Raw genomic sequence first — 18,293 nt, forward strand, 5'->3', positions numbered from 1 at the left:
TCCTTCAGCATCCCCTAATCCTCGAGGGGGGTCAATGGAGGCAAGCAAAGCTTTCACATTGCCCCCAAGCCTTGATGGCAGCCAACCAGGGCAGGCACAGCGTTCCAGCTTGTGCGTTCCACATCTTCAGATATGACCAGAGAAGCACACGCAGAAACTTAGCACAGAGCAAGGACAATAAGCTATTTACAATTTAACTCAAATGTTTACATTATCTTGGTTTCATAATGATATGCAAGCTCGGTGAGATTGTTTACAGCCCATGAGCCTGGGAACTAGCGGATTGTTAATGGCCATGGAACCTGGGAACTAGTGTCTTAAAAAGAAAACATATCCACCTTAAATATACCTCTTCCCTAAACATCTTAAGTTACCATCTGAGAATAAGGGCTTAGATGTACCTCAACATCTCTTTCCTATAGGAATGGTCCTAACATTAGGGTCCCTGCATCCTGTAATTTGGCATACATCTGGAAACATCATTCAAAACACGATGAAAAAATATTTTTTTACAATTTTGTTTTATTTTAAAAAACAAAATTTAATAGACATAGAAATTTAAAATAATATTTCTCAAATTGTTGAATTTATTAAAAATATGTAAGCCTCAAGACAACAAAACCCAACACTTTTGGTTTAAGTATATGAGTCAATTTCAGGCAAGACTTCAACGTTTTCCATTTATCAGAGAATAAAATAGAAGTTCTTGATCTTTCTAAGTGTTATGTACCTGTCTGGTAGTCTAGTGAAGCCTATAGACACCTCAGAATAATGCTTTTAAATGCATACAATAAAATATATATTGGGCAGCTAGGAGGTACAGTGGACAGAGTGCCTGGCTGGAGTCAGGAAGACTCATCTTCTGGAGTTCAAGTCTGGCCTCAGTCATTTATTAGTTGTGTGATCCTGGGCAAGTCACTTAACCCTGTGTGCCTCAGTTTCCTCATCTGTAAAATTAGCTAGAGAAGGAAATGGCAAACCACTCTAGAATCTTTGTCAAAAAACAATCACAGAGGGGTCAAGGAGAGTCAAACACAACTGAAAATAACTCAGTAATAATAAGGAAATTTGTAATAATGGGGTTTTTTTGGTTGTGTTTTGCTATTTATTTATTTTTAGTTTTCAACATACATTTTCACAAGATTTTGAATTCCAAATTTTCTTCCCATCTCTCCCCTCCCCCACCCCAACACACCATGCTGTTCTCTCTTCTACCACACCCCTCCCTTCCCTTCTCCGCATCTTCTCTCTTTTCTTGTAGGGTAAGATAGATTTCTATACCCATTACCTGTATTTCTTTTTTCCCAGTTGCATGAAAAAAGAATTTTAACATTTGTTTTCAAAACTTTGAGTTCCAACTTGTCTCCCTTCCCCCTTCCCCACTCATCCCCACTGAGAAGGCAAGCAATTCACCATAGGTTATACATGTGTAGTTGAGCAAAAGACTTCCATAATAGTTATGTATAAGACTAACTATATTTCCCTCCATTCCACCCTCTCCCCCATTTATTCTATTCTCTCTTTTGACCTTGTCCCTCTCCAAAAGTGTTTACTGTTAATTACCCCCTCCTTCCATTTGCCCTCCCTTCTATCATCCCCCCACACCCCACTTATTCCCTTCTCCCCTACTTTCCTGTAGTGTAAGATAGATTTTCATGCCAAATTGAGTGTGCATGTTATTCCCTCCTTAAGTCAAAGGTGATGAGAGTAAGGTTCATTTTTTCCCTCTCACCTCCCTTCTTTTCCATTGAAAAAGCTTTTGCTTGCTTCTTTTATGAGAGATAATTTGTCCTATTCCATTTCTCCCTTTCTCCTTCCAATATATTCCTCTCTCATCCCTTAATTTTATTTTTTTAGATATCATCCCTTCCTACTCAACTCATCCTGTGCCCTCTGTCTATAGGTATATAATCCCTCCAACCATACAAATATTGAGAAAAGTCTCAAGTGTTACAAATATTATCTTTCCATGTAAGAATGTGAACAGTTCAACTTTAGTAATTCCCTTATGATTTTTCATTCCTGTTTACCTTCTCATGTTTCTCTTGATTCTTGTGTTTGAAAGTCAAATTTTCTATTTAGCTCTGGTCTTTTCATCAAGAATGCTTGAAAGTCCTCTATCTCATTGAATGATTATTTTTCCCCCTGAAGTATTACACTCAGTTTTGCTGGGTAGATGATTCTTGGTTTTAATCCTAGATCCTTTGACTTCTGGAATATCATATTCTAAGCCCTGTGATCCCTTAATGTAGAAGCTGCTAGATCTTGTGTTATCCTGATTGTGTTTCCACAATACTCAAATTGTTTCTGGCTGCTTGCAATATTTTCTGGAATTTGGTTACAATATTCCTAGGAGTTTTCCCTTTGGGATCTCTTTCAGGAGGTTCAATGGATTCTTTCAATATTTATTTAACCCTCTATTTCTACAATATCAGGGCAGTTTTCCTTGATATTTTCTTGAAAGATGATATCTTGAAAAAAAGATGATCTCTTTTATTGATCATGGCTTTCAGATAGTCCCATAATTGTTCAATTGTCTCTCCTGAATCTATTTTCCAGGTCAGTTGTTTTTCCAACGAGATATTTCACATTGTCTGCTATTTTTTCATTCCTTTGGTTTTGTTTTATAATTTCTTGATTTTTCATAAAGTCAGTTTTCATCTGCTCCATTCTAAGTTTTAAGGAATTATTTTCTTCAGCAAGCTTTTGGATCTCTTTTTCCATCTGGTCAATTCCGTTTTTTAAGGCATTCTTCTCCTCATTGGCTTTTTGGATCTCTTTTGCTATTTGGGTTAGCCTATTTTTTAAAGTGTTGTTTTCTTCAGCATTTTTTGGGGTCTCTAACAAGCAGTTGACGCATTTTTCATGATTTTCTTGCATCACTCTCATATCTCTTCCCAATTTTTCTCTACTTCTCTTACTTGGTTTCCAAAATCTTTTTTGAGCTCTTCCATGATCTGAGACCAATTCATAGTTTTCTTGGAGGCTTTGGATGGAGCAGCTTTGACTTTGTTGCCTTCTGTTTGCTTGTTTTTGTCTTCCTTGTCATGAAAGTAAGATTCTATAGTCTGTTTCCTTTTTTGGTTTCTGCTCATTTCCTCAGCCATTTATTTGACTTTTGAGCTCTTTGTCAAGGTAGATCTCTGCTTTTGGTGGGTTTAGGGGGGTGTACTGTCAGCCCTTGGATTTCCCCCTAATCTGTGGCCATAGAGCTCCAGAAATATTGGCTGCTGCTGCCCTTGCTGCTGCTGTGTCTGCCTTGGGTTCCTCTGTCCCCTACACCCTCTGCCATCCTGAGGCTGGGGCCAGACCACTCCACTCTCCCACACTGGTCCCACAAGCTTTTTCCACTGACCTTCCAATTTGTCCTCAGTGTTTTGCAGTCCTGTCACATGTGTGAGAGATTCAGTCTCCCCAAGGCCTGCTCAGATATAGTCTGTGCCTGCACAGCCCACACTGGACTGTGCCCTGCCCTCAGTGTGGGGCAATAAGCACTTCCCTGAGACCTTCCAGGTTGCCTTGGGCTGGTGATTTGCTTCATTCCATCATTCTGTGGATTCTGCAGCTCCAGAATTTGTTTAGAGCTATTTTTTATAGGTTGAAAATGCTTTTAATGCATACAATAAAATATATAGGATTACAAAGAATACCATTGATATTGAAATGCAGTTATCATTTTTTTAAAGTTCACATAGTGAACACTAGAGTTGTGATCAGAAGGCCTAAGCTTGATACTCTACAAATTATTATCTATAAAACACTGGGAAAATCACTTAACTTTTCTATTCACCAGTTATGTCATCTGTAAAAGGGATATACTTATATTTATACTACCTGCCTCACAGGGTAGTTGTGTGGATCAAATATTACAAAGTTCTCTGCAAACACAAATTCTATTAAATGTAAGCTCTTTGGTTCATGCTTCTGCTTACCTTTCTCGATTCATTCTTTGTTTTCTTTTCCTCCCTGCTTCTGTTGTTTGGAATCACTTTCCTTTCTCTTTTGTATTTCCCATATTATGACATGATGACATTAACTATTTAACTTCTTCATGTTTCCTCACATGTTCTACACCTTACTTTGAAGCTTATGATAGCCTTTAAATCTTTCTAATATGGAATGTAACAGTTGTCTGTAATTTAGGCCTGATGGGGAGAGAGGGGGGAGAGACAGACAGACAGAGAGACAGAGAGAGAAAGACACAGACAGAGACAGAGACAAAGACAAACCAAGACAGAGAGACAGAGACAGAAAGAAAGAGAGATATCCATCGCCATCAAGGTAGGGAATGAAGGTACTTCCTCTCCCAGTGGTTCCATATAGCTCTATCTCAATTAATGGTTTTGTTGAGTGTGATGGGTATATTGTGGATTGAAAAGACAATGCATGAGAAGAACATTCTTGACTCAGAACCAAAATTCAGAATTTGTGCTGAAACTAATTTTTCTCCTTTGGGCTTTGAATGATACTTTACATGAAATAGTGAGTGGCTGAGAAAACTGTATTAATTTCTGGAAGCAGACAATACAGTTAGATAGGAACTGATTCTTTCTCTTGATCCAGGGTTGATATTCTCTGACATGGAGTTCACCACTATGGCACAAGACAGGTACTTGTAGGATTTTTAGATAATTCATTTTTCCAGAACATTTAATGGACTGAAGTTGAAAATGTAATAATGATTAGAAGGTAAATTTTTCTTAATGTTTATTGGTTGGTTTGCCACCATGAGACTTTAGATGTTAGATATCACCTTTCCCCTCTCATCTCGGTATTTTCATCCTCAAAGTGGAGAAGATAGTTTTACCTAATGTCCCCAGATGAGAGTATTTTTGTGATTTTATCTAAGCGCCTGGAAAGTTTCAGATAAAAAGCCCTTTGGGAATAGGGAATGTTATATTATTTCTCAAGACAAGTACTTAGCCATAATTTAATATAAATTATTTACTCTACTAATATTTTATTAATAAAACTAAGGCCTAATATCCAGCTTTCTAAGTGTTCTAATTTATTATTTTAAGTGTCTCTTTATGAAATGTGCACATCTATGTGCAACAACTTTGATTCAGTCCTTGCCACAGTGACAGGAGTAGGTGTTAGTGTTATGACAAGTCTCTTGCCACATTTGCATACTTTTGAGCCATGAAATAAAAAAAGAAGAAATTTCACTAATTTACACACACATACACACACAAACACAGAATTCTATTTCTCCTGGTTCTAAGATGCATTTTAGATTTCCTATTTCATAAGATCTTTACAGTTTTCTAATTTGAGGACAGATTTTTAAATCATGGGAGATTTTAATGGAAAAAAAACCAATGAATCTCTTTCAGCACTTTGCTCTTCCCATCAACCTCAAGGAGAAATATAACATTAAAAGAGGAAGAATATGAAGAGAAAAATGGGAATTGGGTTCTATTTTTTCTGTATCTTAAAAGATATATGGAACAGTGACTTTACATTTTAGGATTTTGTAGTTTACAGCATGATTCCTGTATATTACTTCCTTTAATGCTTGTAACAGCCTCCTGAGATACATAGATATTATCCCTTGTGTTCATCCTTCGTTGCCAAAGAAGACCATGCCATCAGAGAAATGATGACATGACTTGCACTTGACTTTGTTTTGAGTGAGTGAGGGCTGTGCAGGTCACCAGCCTCACTTCTTCTCCAGAGCCATCTGAATCCAATGACCAGATATTCATCAAGATGACTGAAGATGACCCAGGGTGCACAAATATTATCCCTAAGATAAGGAACAAGACCTATAAAAGTTAAGTGATTTGTTCAAGGTCACGCAGTTAAGGATCAGAGCTACAACTAAAACCCAGTTCTTCTGACTCCTAGTCTCATATTCTTTTCTCTGTGAAATTCTATTGGGAATTCTAATTGACCTTTATTCTTAATTAAATTGGTTTTTCTAAAGATGAATTCATAATATTTAGGCAGTATAACAATTTCTATGTGAAATGGGCACTTCATTCTAAGGACAGATACATGGTTTAAAAAAATAGCAATCATAAAATCTTTCCCTCTCCCTCCCAGAAATAAAGTGTATCTGCTGGTTATTGCAACTGTGCAAATGAGTACAGACTAATATGAAAAGCTTTAAACAACATCTAAAAGTATGTTTATAGTGTAATACCTGGAGTCTTCTCCAATTTGAAAGGCAAGACCCCCAGCAATGACTATTCCAAATACAAAGAATTTTATGGGTTCACATCCCCAAAATATTTCTTCTTAGCTCTCATCTATGATATATATTTTTAGTGATCGGCTAGAGGACATAATTACTTCAAAGCAAAAACATTTAACAAAATGGTAGAGTAAGAAAAATAGCCATGAAACATTTCCCCCTATAAACGTGGGACACATTTGCCTGCATGTATATAATATATATTAGAGGAAAGGATAGATACATGTAAAGAATGAGAAAGAGCATATTTACAAGAAACAAACATGGCCAGCATGAATACATAGACATGGCTTTCCTTTTAACAATGAAGGGTTACTGATATCTTGTAGTGACATCATCATGCCGCACTTGTACGCTAGACATTTCTCAGACAGGCTCACGGTTGCTCTCACAGCTCTACCAGATACTGCTTGGCTCAATGCTATTTGGTATTGTACTTGTTTTCACTTAGCATTTCTTACCTCCAGGTTGATTCAGCTGAAATATTTGGCTATGTCTTCCTCAAGGAAGGAAAAGGCTCTACAATACTTTTAGCTTATAGATTGTTAACCTTTTCTTGCTATGACTCTTTTAAAGAAGGCAGAAATCATTCATTTGAATCAGCAAAAAGTTTCTCCCTATCTAGCCAAGCAGTATCAAGAGCTCAAGTTCTTCCCAGGGAGTTAAAGCCCTCGGGAGTAAATTTTTATTTGAATCACCCTTCCTGGTTGCCAGATATAGGACCTCCACTGGAAGGTGAACTCTAACCCAAGGTGACTATTCCATATGCCTCTAACTTTAGGCTGTCCTCTATAGTTATTTGACAAATACTACCAAACAGTTCTTGGGTTTAAGATGCCCCAGTTAAGGTACCCATCATTTCTCTGATGGCATGGTTTTCTTAGGCAACAAATGACGAACACAACAATAGCCTTAGTTTTGAATCTTAAGCTTCTTCCAGTCTTTCATGTGGTCCAGAAAAAGATAAGTGGTCTGGAAAAAGGGAGCCTCAGTCTAAGTCCTGGAAGCAAAAGTATTCTTTCTTCTCCTTGCTTAGCCATATTTATGACCCCTTAATATACACATATGATGAAGAGGTTTTGAGGCACCTACTAATAATAAATGTGAAAAAAAATCTATTTATTTGTTACATATATTACTAGAGTCTTGTGAATTATAAGCATTCAATAATTATTTGATGATTTGTTTTGATGTACATATTTGTGCATGAACACTGAATACATTTGCTTAGTCTTGCAAAATGGGAAATAGGTAGAACGGTAGAAAGAACACCGATTTAATTGATTTATGATAGTAGAGATAGAGGTAACATGAATTCATGTGAATAGTCCATTAAAATTTTGCAGACAGATCATTCTTTTTACAGGTCCATCTATTTTTATAACCCTATTTACTTCTAATAATATTTTGGGGGATGGGGGAGTAGAAATAGAATAGTAGGCATTTAGGTGGAAAGTGGTACTCAGGAATGCATTCACAGGTGATAACAATAAAGGTAAGCAATTGAGAAACAAATCATTTGCAAAAAAGCACATCTTTTTGATGAGAAACACAATTGACTCCTTCCCCTAGAGAAAGGAACGAGGAAGAAATTTTGGACCAGTTTAAAGCAGAGATGAGTTTTGAGTCAATCACCCTTTAACAGGCAAGATGGAGACAGGAAGCAAAGTCCCCTCTGGCTCCTCTGCAATCTGTCCAAGATGCTCCATCAGTTCTTAGCTGGAGGGTAGGGGTCGCTCCTCAGCTTCCAACCACCATCATCCACATCAGAATTCACAGGGTCATGGAGGAAGGGGGCAGGGGAGCAGGCACCCAGAGGTAAGGCATATCACTTCGTCCTATTTGCCATGCTTCTTTAGATGTGACATGAACCAGCAAGATGGATGATCTTCCAGCTTCCTCTTCTTTTACTTGTATCCTTTAATAAACCATATTATACTTTAGCTCTGAATCCTCCCTGTGGCAGATCACTGAACCTGGCCCAGAATATCTCCTTTGAGAATCAGTCAATTGACCAATAAGTATTTGTTAAACAGTTATTATGTGTTATGCACTATGGAAAGAACTAGGAACACAAAGATAGTAAAACAATCCCTGCTTTCATGAAGCTTATAGCCTAAACAAGGTAGATAACACGTATGTATATGGACAGATATTAAATAGATGCAATCTATCAGAGAAGTTTGGGAGGGGAGGGAATGTAGGGTGTGCATAGAAGGACTGGTGCTGGCAAGAAGTAGGGATACCTTTTATGTGAGACAAGTGTAAAGGGGAAATGGTAGGGGAGTATATCTAAATGTTATGAGATGGAAGAGAAAAAAGAAAAGGAAGATATGTGAGAGTTCCCAGTGAAAGGCTTCATTTTTTCTTTCTTTTTTATTTTTGGTAAAGTATAAGGTGAGGTATTTGGCTGACTTGGTTACAGGAAACGTGCCATGGAAGGAGATGGGAGAAGAGGTGGAGTGTGGAATAGCTGCTGTGAAGAGTACAGATAATCAATCAGGGAGAAATTGTGTTTGCCTTCTTCAGTGAAGGCTTAATTGATCCTAGATAACATAAATTTGTAATAGGCCCAATCAGCAAGGTCTCATGATTTTCTCCATCTCCATTCAGTACTGCATGAAGCATTTCCAGCTTGGTAGGATCTGCTAAACTGAACTGCCTAATTATAATGTCCAAGCTTAGTTCAACACTCTAAAATGCTTGGAACAATTCAAAGCTCTCGCAATAGTATATTAATGTACCTGTCTTCTTGTGTCCTTTCCAACGTTGACTGTTTCCACAGCTTTTCAAGTGTGCAGATTGCTTCAATGTAATGGAAAGCCTGAGTTAAATACTGTTAATTTCCTCATTTTAAAAACTGAACATAGGTCATTAATCCACTTTTTTTCTGTTTTCCTCATACATCGTTTCAGAGACACAATTTTCCTTCTGGGGACTGTTTTAGCTTCATCTCAGATGTTTGTGGATGCTGTCATATCATTAACATTCTCTTATATATGGTTATTAATTTTTATATGATTTGTTCTTTAGTCCACTCATTATTTGAAATTATAGAATGATAGAGGTAAATGAATCTCAAGACCATTGATCCAACTCCATTATTTATTCTTCATTTAGTTCTTTATCTTTTACTTGTATACCTGTGTTAATTAATATTTTTTATGTGCTATGAGTTGCATGGCATAGGGGATGGAGAACTGACCTCAGAGAAAGGAAGACATGAGTTCAGGTCCTACATCTAGCACCCACTGACTGTGTGACAGTTGGTAAGTCACAGTGTCTGAGTGCTCTAGACAACTCTCTTTAATTTGAATAGAAGGTGCCAACCTATATTGGTAAGGAGCGTTTCCTCATCTGAGGTTTCCCCATACCAACTAAATCATAGGTCCAACAAGTCAGTACAATGGATAGAGTTCTGAAATTGGAGTCAGGAAAGACCTAAGTTCAGATCCTGCCTCAGATTCATACTAACTTGGTGACCCTGGGTAAGTTTCTTAACTTCATTTTTGCCTCAGTTATTCAGTAAAATGTGGATAAAAATAGTACTACTTTCCAGGGTTGTTGAGAGGGTAAAGTAAGACAATGTTTGGGGACTTCTTTTTGGCTCCTTAATGTTAGTTTTTTTTAAACAATATTTTATTTTTTTCACTATTGCATGTAAAGATAATTTTACCATTCTTTTTTTTTTATCTTTAGCTCCAAATTTTCTTCTGCCCTCCCCCACCTTGTTCCCCTTTTCTGAGATGGTAAACAATTTTATATTAGTTGTGTTGTGAAAGAAAACAGACCCCCCCAAAAAAACCCACATACACACAAAAATAAAGTGAAAGCTTTTATCTGAATTCGGACTCCATCAGTTCTTTCTCTAGTTGTGGATAATATTTTTTATTATCAGTCCTTCAGAACTGTCTTGGATTATTGATTACTGAGAATAGTTATCATTCACAGTTAATCATCATACAATATTATTGTTAACTGTGTATAATGCTCTCCTGGTTCTGCTCACTTCACTCAGCATCAAATCATATAAGTCTTTCCAGGTTTTTATGAAAGGATTCTGATTATCATTTCCTACAGCACAAAAGTATTCCATCACAACTTGTTCAGCTATTCCCCATTTAACAGGTGTCCCCTCAATTTCTAATTTTTTGCCACCATGAAAAGAGCTGCTATACATACACGTCTGTGTGTATATATATATATGTAAATAGATAGATAGATAGATAGATAGATAGATAGATAGATAGATAGATAGATAGATAGAACCTTTTCCCTTTCGAAAAAAAAAATCTCCTTGACATACAGACTTAGAAGTGGTATTACTAGGTCAGAGGGTATGTACATATTTATAGTCCTTGAGGCTCTCCAGAATGGTTGGATCAGTTAACAGTTCAGTTGGATCAGTTCCACCCACAATGCAATAGCGTCCCAACTATCCCACATCCTTTCTCACATTTATCATTTTCCTTTTCTGCCACATTAGCTGATCTGATAGGTGTGAGGTGGTCCTGCAGAGTTGTTTTAATTGGCATTTCTTTAATCAATAACAACTTAGAGCACTTTTTCACATAACTATGGAAACTTTGATTTCTTCATCTGAAAACTGCCTGTGTATGCCCTTTGGTCATTTATTAATTGGGAGATGTAAATTTGTCTCAATTCTCTACATATTTGAAAAATGAGGTCTTTATCAGGGACATTTCCTATAAAAATTGTTTCCCAGCTTTCTGCTTTCCTTCTAATGTTGGTTCCATTGGTTTTGTTTGTGCAAAATCTTATAAATTTAATATAATCAAAATGATCCATTTTACATCTTGTAATGTTTTCTTTCTCATTTGGTTATAAATTCTTCCCTTCTCCATACCTCTGACATGTAAACTATTCCTTGCTCTCCTAATTTGTTTGCTGTATCACTCTTTATTAAATAAGGATATTTTTCAAACCTTAAAGCACTATATAAGTATGACTGGTGTTATTGTTATTTATTATCTGCAAAGGATATGTCTAGCATTTCTACTTTTTCATATTTATTGATAATTTCTCTGTACCCTAGCACATGTCCAATTCTTGTAAAGGGGCTATGTGTTATTGAGAAGGTTTCCTTCTAAGAGATGTCATAAGTCTCTCAGATCTACTTTTTCTGACAGTTTTGTCAGTTCTGTATTTTCCTTTTAACTTTCTAGCTCTGAGAGAGGAATATTAAAGTGTCCTGTAATTATTGTGCTACCATCTACTTCTACATCATTTTGTAATTCAGTTAACTTGTCCTTTGTGAATTTATATGCTTTGTAATTTGGTGTTTCTCTAAGTCTCTGTTCAAATCCCACTATTTTCCAGGAAGTCTTTCCTAGTCTCTGCCCCACCCACCATTGTGAATGACTTCTCTATGGAATTATTATCCATTCATACTGGATATTTCTTATTCATACATTCATACATAGCTCCCATTAGGATATTAGCTCCTTGATGACAGGGACCAAGGTTTGGTTTTGTTGTTGTTAGTTTTCTCTTAACTTCCTTTCTATCCCAGTCCATAGCACAGTACCCTACTGTGGGTGTTTAATAAATGCTTGTTGATGCCTGTGTAAAAGAATAGTTTTCCTCTTACTTTTCACCTATGGTCTTGGTGGGAGTGATTCACCACATGCACACATGTGGGTATTACATATACCTATATCATATTCACACATATAGGTTTATTTCATTCTCCTGATTAATAGTAGTAATAAATCTGAGCTATTATTATATCTTGACTTTTCAAAGCTTTTTACATGAAAAAGTTTCACTCTCACCCCATGACCATTAAAAAAATTAAGTACCAGTGAAGTAAGTCTAACCTAGTCTCTAATTACATTTCTGTTTTCATTTCCTAATCTTAACCACTTGGATTAAATTAAATTTAGATTACATAATGTCAGCTTGGGCAACTAGGTGGCTCAATAGATAAAGTGTCAGACCTGGAGTCAGGGAGACTTATCTTCCTGAGTTCAAATCTGGCCTCAGACATTTACTAGCTGTGTGACTCTGGGCAAGTCATTTAACCCCATTTTCCTCAGTTTCCTCATCTGTAAAATGAGCTGGAGAAAGAAACAGCAAACAATTCCAATATTTTTGTCAACAAAACCCTAAATGGGATCACAAAAATTCAGACACAACTGAAAACAACTGATCAACAGCAATCTCAACTTGGCCTTCACTGTGGTATGTCATTCCTATTACATCCCCCTAGTCAATCACTCACAACAGTGGTTTTCCAAACCTTTTTATCTCTCCTCAAACTTCCCAAAGCTTCTTCTTTCCTTGCACCCTGAACTAGAGACTCACCTCATTTCCAAAGGATTTATAGTGAAAAATATTATCCACAACCAGAAAAAATAATGGAGTCTGAATGTAGATGGAAGCATACTTTTTCTTAATTTTCTTGGCTTTTTTTGTGACAAATGACCAATATGGAAATATATTTTGCATGACTGCACATGAGTAACCAATATCAAAATGTTCACCTTCTCAATGAAGGGGGAGGTGAAGGAGGGAAAGAATTTGGAAATCAAATTTTAAAAAAAAAAATGTTAAAAAATTTCTTCTACATGGATTGGAAAAAATGAAATATCTAAATCTAAAAACAATTAATAAATTTACAAGGATGGATTTGATCTTCCTGACTCGAAGTCTAGCATTGTTTCTCACTGCACCATCACAGTTTAGGCCAGAGGTGTAAAGCACATGACCTGCAAGAGACCAAGAACAAGAATAAAATATAGTTCTTATCTGATTTTAAAGGGCTGATATATTCATAAAAATAAATGTACAAATATATGTGATTTTCTAAATCAATATGTAGCCTGCAAGGATCTTTATGCTTGGTGTAGTTACCCCAGTTTCTATTTGAGTTTGACCCCATTGGTTTAGACACTTTGTGCATATACAGCTTCATGAGATGATGGGATACACACATACATAAATAATAAAATAAAATAAATCACAACATTATTATTATTCAGTCATTTTCCAGTCACATCTGATTCTTTGTGACCCCATTTGGCAAAGATACTTGAATGAAGCTTTACAATGGAGGGGAAGAGGGAGGAGGTGAGAAAGAATGAGTAAACCTTGCTTTTATCAGATTTGGCTTAAGGAGGGAGTAACATACACTCTTAATCGGGTATCTTACCCTATAAGAAAATAGGTGGGAAGGGGATAAAAGGGGTAGAGGAGGATAGAAGAGAGTACAGATGGGAAGGAGGGGTAGTCAGAATCAAACTCTTCAGAAAAACAGGGTCAAAGGAGAAAACAGAATAATGAGGGGGTGGGATAAGATAGAGGGAAATGTAGCTAGTCTTTCACAACATGACTATTATGGAGGTGTTTTGCATAACTATACATGTATAACTTATATTGAATTGCTTGCCTTCTCAGTAGGGATGGGTGGGGAGGAATGACGGGAGAAAATCTGGAATTCAAAGTTTTAAAAACGAATGTTAATTTTTTTTACATGGAACTTGGAAATAAGATATACAGCTAATGTGGTATAGAAATCTACCTTTTACTTCAAGAAATTAAAGGGGAAGGGGATAAGAGGGGGGATAACAAAAAGGAGGACAGACAGGGGGAAGGGGTGGATACATACCATCTCGGGGGGGAGGGGAAAGATGGAGAGAAAATTTGGAACTCAAAATCTTGTAGAAATGAATGTTGAAAACTAAAAATACTAAAACTAAAAAACTAAAAATAAATGAAAAACAAGAAATAAATAAATTTAAATCTTAAAAAATGATACTGGAATGTTTTGCCATTTCCTTGTCCAGCAACGTATCATTAGACAATGCATAATCTTGCATAAGAAAAAATAATGGAAGATGGTAGAGTAAAAGCAGAGATTTGCTAGAGTTCTCCTCCAAAGCCTCACCAAATACCTGTAAAAAATGACTCTAAAAAAATTATGGAGCTGCAGAACCCACAGAATGATAGAGTGAAGCAAATCTCTAGCCCAAGGGAGCCTGAAACATCGAAGGGCAGCATCTGTCACACTGTGCTGGGAGGAGAGCACAATTGAGTTAGGGCCCTGCCAGCACAGACAGGAACTGAGCAGGCCTTGGAGAGACTGAATTTCTGGAATATGTGGCAGCCTCAAGACTTCACAATTCCAAAACACCAAAGACAAATTGAAAGGATAATAGGAAAAACCTATTGGACTTGTGTGAGGGATTAGAGTGGTCTGGCCCCAGGACCAGGGTGGCAGAGGGTGTGGAGGATCCCACAGCAGTCACAGCAGGGGCAGAAGCAGTATCTGTTTCTGGAGCTCTAGGCCCACAGATTGTGGGAAGATTGAGCAGTTGACAGTACAAACTCCGCATCCCCACTGGGAGCAGAGAACTACCTTGACAAAGAGCTCAAAAGTCAAGTAAATGACTGGGGAAATGGACAAAAACTAGAAAAAGAATCAGATTATAGAATCTTACTTCGGTGACAAGAAAGACCAAAATATACAAACAGAAGACAATAAAGTCAAAGTTCCTACATCCAAAACCTCCAAGAAAAATATGAATTGGTCTCAGACCATGGAAGAGCACAAAAAGGATTTTGAAACTCAAGTAAGAGAAGAGAAAAAAAATCATAGGAGAAATGAGAGTGACACAAGAAAATCATGAAAAAATGAGTCAATTGCTTGCTAAAGGGGACCCAAAAATGTTGAAGAAAATAATATGGTAAAAAATAGACTAACGCAAATGGAGAAAGAGATTCAAAAAGACAATAAGGAGAAGGATGCCCTAAAAAGCAAAATTGGACAGATGCAAAAACAGGTCCAAAAACTCACTGAAGGAAACAATTCCTTTAAGATTAGAATGAAACAGAAGCTAATGACTTTATGAAAAATCAAGAAATTATAAAACAAAATCAAAGGAATGAAAACATAGCAGACAATATGAAATATCTCATTGGAAAAACAACTGACCTAGAAAATAGATCCAGGAGAGATAAATTAACTGTTATGGGACTTCCTGAAAGCCATGATCAAAAAGAGAGCCTAGACATCATCTTTCATGAAATTATCAAGGAAAACTGCCCTGATATTCTAGAACCAGAGGACAAAACAGATATTGAAAGAATCCACCGATCACCTCCTGAAAGAGATCTGATCAGAGAAACTCCTAGGAATATTGTAGTCAAATTCCAGAGTTTCCAGGTCAAGGAGAACATATTGCAAATAGCTAGAAAGACACAATTCGAGTATTGTAGAAATACAATGAGGATGACACATGATCTGGTGGCTTCTACATTAAGGAATCAAAGGGCATGGAATATGATATTCCAGAAGTTAAAGGAACTAGGATTAAAACCAAGAGTTTTACACAGCAAAGCTGAATATAATATGTCAGGGGAAAAAATGGTCATTCAATGAAATAGAGGATTTTCAAGCATTCTTGATGAAAAGACCAGAACTGAATAGAAAATTTGACTTTCAAACACAAGAATCAAGAGAAGCATGAAAAGGTAAACAGGAAAGAGAAATCATAAGGGACTTACTAAAGTTAACTATCTACATTCCCACATGGAAAGATAATATTTGTAACTCTTGAGACCTTTCTCAGTATTCAGGTAGTTGGAGGGATTATACACCTATAGACAGAGGGCACAGGGTGAGTTGAATAGGAAGGGATGATATCTAAAAAAAAGTAAATTAAGAGGTGAGAGAGGAATATATTCGGAGGAGAAAGGGAAAAATAGAATGGGACAAATTATCTCTCACATAAAATAGGCAAGATAAAGCTTTTTCAATGGAAGAGAAGAGAGGGGAAGTGACAAAGAGAAAGTGAAGCTTACTCTCATCACACTTGGCTTAAGGAGGGAATAACATGCACACTCATTTTGCTATGAAACTCTGTCTTGCACTACAGGAAAGTGGGGGAGATGGGGATGATAGAAGGAAGGGTAAATGGGAGGAGGGGGTAATTAATTAGAAGTGAATACTTTTGAGGAGGGATAGGGTGAAAAGAGAGAATCAAGTAAATGAGGGGCAGGATAGAATGGAGGGAAATTTAGTTAGTCTTCTACAACAGGACTTTTACGGAAAGCTTTTGCAAAACCATACATATATAGCCTATATTGAATTGTTTACCTTCTCAGTGGGGATAGTGGGGAGGGAAGAAGGGAGAGAAGTTGGAACTCAAAGTTTTAAAAATGAATGTTAAAAATTGTTTTCACATACAACTGGGAAATAAGATATACAGGCAATGGGGTATAGAAATCTATCTTGCCATACAAGAAAATAGAGAGGAAGAGGATGAGAGAAAGGAGAGGTGTGATAGAAGGGAGGCCAGATTGGGGGAAGGGGTAATTGGAATGCACGATGTCTTGGGGTGGGCAGAGTAGAGAAATGGGGAGAAAATTTGGAACTCAAAATCTTGTGGAAGTGAACGTTGAAAACTAAAAAGAAACTAATTTAATAAAAAAATGAAAATGTTTCAAAGTGCATTGTTATGATTTCCTTTTTATGTTGGCTTTTTGCATTCTTACATTATGGTATTTTTCAATAAAAATTCCATGAACATCCCTACCCCTGAAAAAAGAAACATCTCATATTTCACTGGAAAAAATTAAGACCATTCACTAAGAGCCACCTCTCATCTTCACTTCCTCATCTCATATCACTCAAATGCCTTCTGCCATTACCATCCATTGGTCAAAGTAAACCCTCTGCATGCACAAATGATCTTATTTAATTCTTTATGTTCCACTGATTACTCTCCCTAGTGTGTCTTCCCTTTTACTAATCTTCCATCTCTCCCTGTCTACTGCTTCCCTACTGCCCACAAAAATATCCATGTCTTTCTCATCCTTTAAAAAAAAAAAAAAAGCATGTCACTTCACTCATCTGTTTCCACTAGTTATCATTCCATGTTTCTACTCCCTTTCATGCTAAACTCCTTGATAAGGCCATATACATTAAGTGCTTCCACATATTTTTCTCTCACTCTTTAATCTCCACTGTGTGGTTTCTTGACTTCATCATTCAACCTAAACTGCCCTCTCCAAAATTGATAATGATTTCTTCTTTGAAAATCTAACAGCCTTTTCTCATATCCTCACCTTTCTTGACCTGCCTACAGCCTTTGACGCTGTTGATCTCCCTCTTATCGATACTCTCTTCTCTAAGTTTTGGTGACATTGCTCTCCCTTTGTCTGCCTCCTACCTACCTGACTGCTCTTTCCCAGTCTCTTTTTTTTTGCATACTTTGCCAAAATTTATAATGTGTGTGTGTGTGTGTGTGTGTGTGTGTGTGTGTGTGTGATGTTCCCCTTTGTCAGTCTGGTGAAGATTATGAGCTCTCTTCTCAGAATAAGATATTCAAATGCCCAAAATAAAATACATAGGATTGTGAAGGAAACCAACTATATTGAAATACAGACAGTATTTTTTAACAAAGTTTCACAGACTCCAGGTTAAGAACTCTTGCTCTAAAGTGTTTCTTAAAAAAACAAAACCTCATTCTCATGCAATTACTGTCAGACAGAGAATTTAAACCAAGGTCTTCTTGACTCCAAATCCACTTTTCCATGATGACTTTCAAGTAGACAATGTTACTAAGTATATGAATTCCAGATTCAGCACTTTAGAAAGGTATTAACTTTCCTCTGACTACTTGGAAATCATTTATTGCGGTGGAAATGTATTTAAATAGAATGATGCTCTAGAGACATGGAGCAGCTGGTGCATCTCTGAACATTTCTAAATAATAACCAGGAGTTATTTACATACTTGACCCACTATTGTGAAATTAGTCCCTAAAGTTCTCTATGTAACACTCAATAGACTTCCTAAAGTCTTCAATCTGTTCCTAGAGTCTTACTTCGAAGAATATTATTTTCAGCATAAGTTCAGGTTTTTTTTTGCTACTATCCTGGAATTCAGTTTCAGAAATCAAATTTATCTAGCTAAATACAGACAAGGAAGAAGACCAAGAGTCATCCCCTCCAAAAATGCTCAAAGTATATGAATGATCAGTTCTCAAATGGAGAATTGCAAACACCATTTGAGAATGGGCACACATTTGAAAGTTTATATCAGCAATATGAAAGATTCCTCCAAAAC

The 18,293-nt window shown here is 36.7% G+C and overlaps 1 protein-coding gene across 1 annotated transcript in view; it reads right to left on the reverse strand.

Annotated features, from left to right (window-relative positions):
- SLC35F4 (solute carrier family 35 member F4) overlaps positions 1–18,293 on the reverse strand; it is a 283,544-nt gene that overhangs the window by 131,123 nt on the left and 134,128 nt on the right. The gene's annotated exons all lie outside the window — the stretch shown is intronic.

This window comes from Notamacropus eugenii, chromosome 1 (genome assembly GCF_028372415.1).
Source record: "Notamacropus eugenii isolate mMacEug1 chromosome 1, mMacEug1.pri_v2, whole genome shotgun sequence".
NCBI lineage: Eukaryota > Metazoa > Chordata > Mammalia > Diprotodontia > Macropodidae > Notamacropus > Notamacropus eugenii.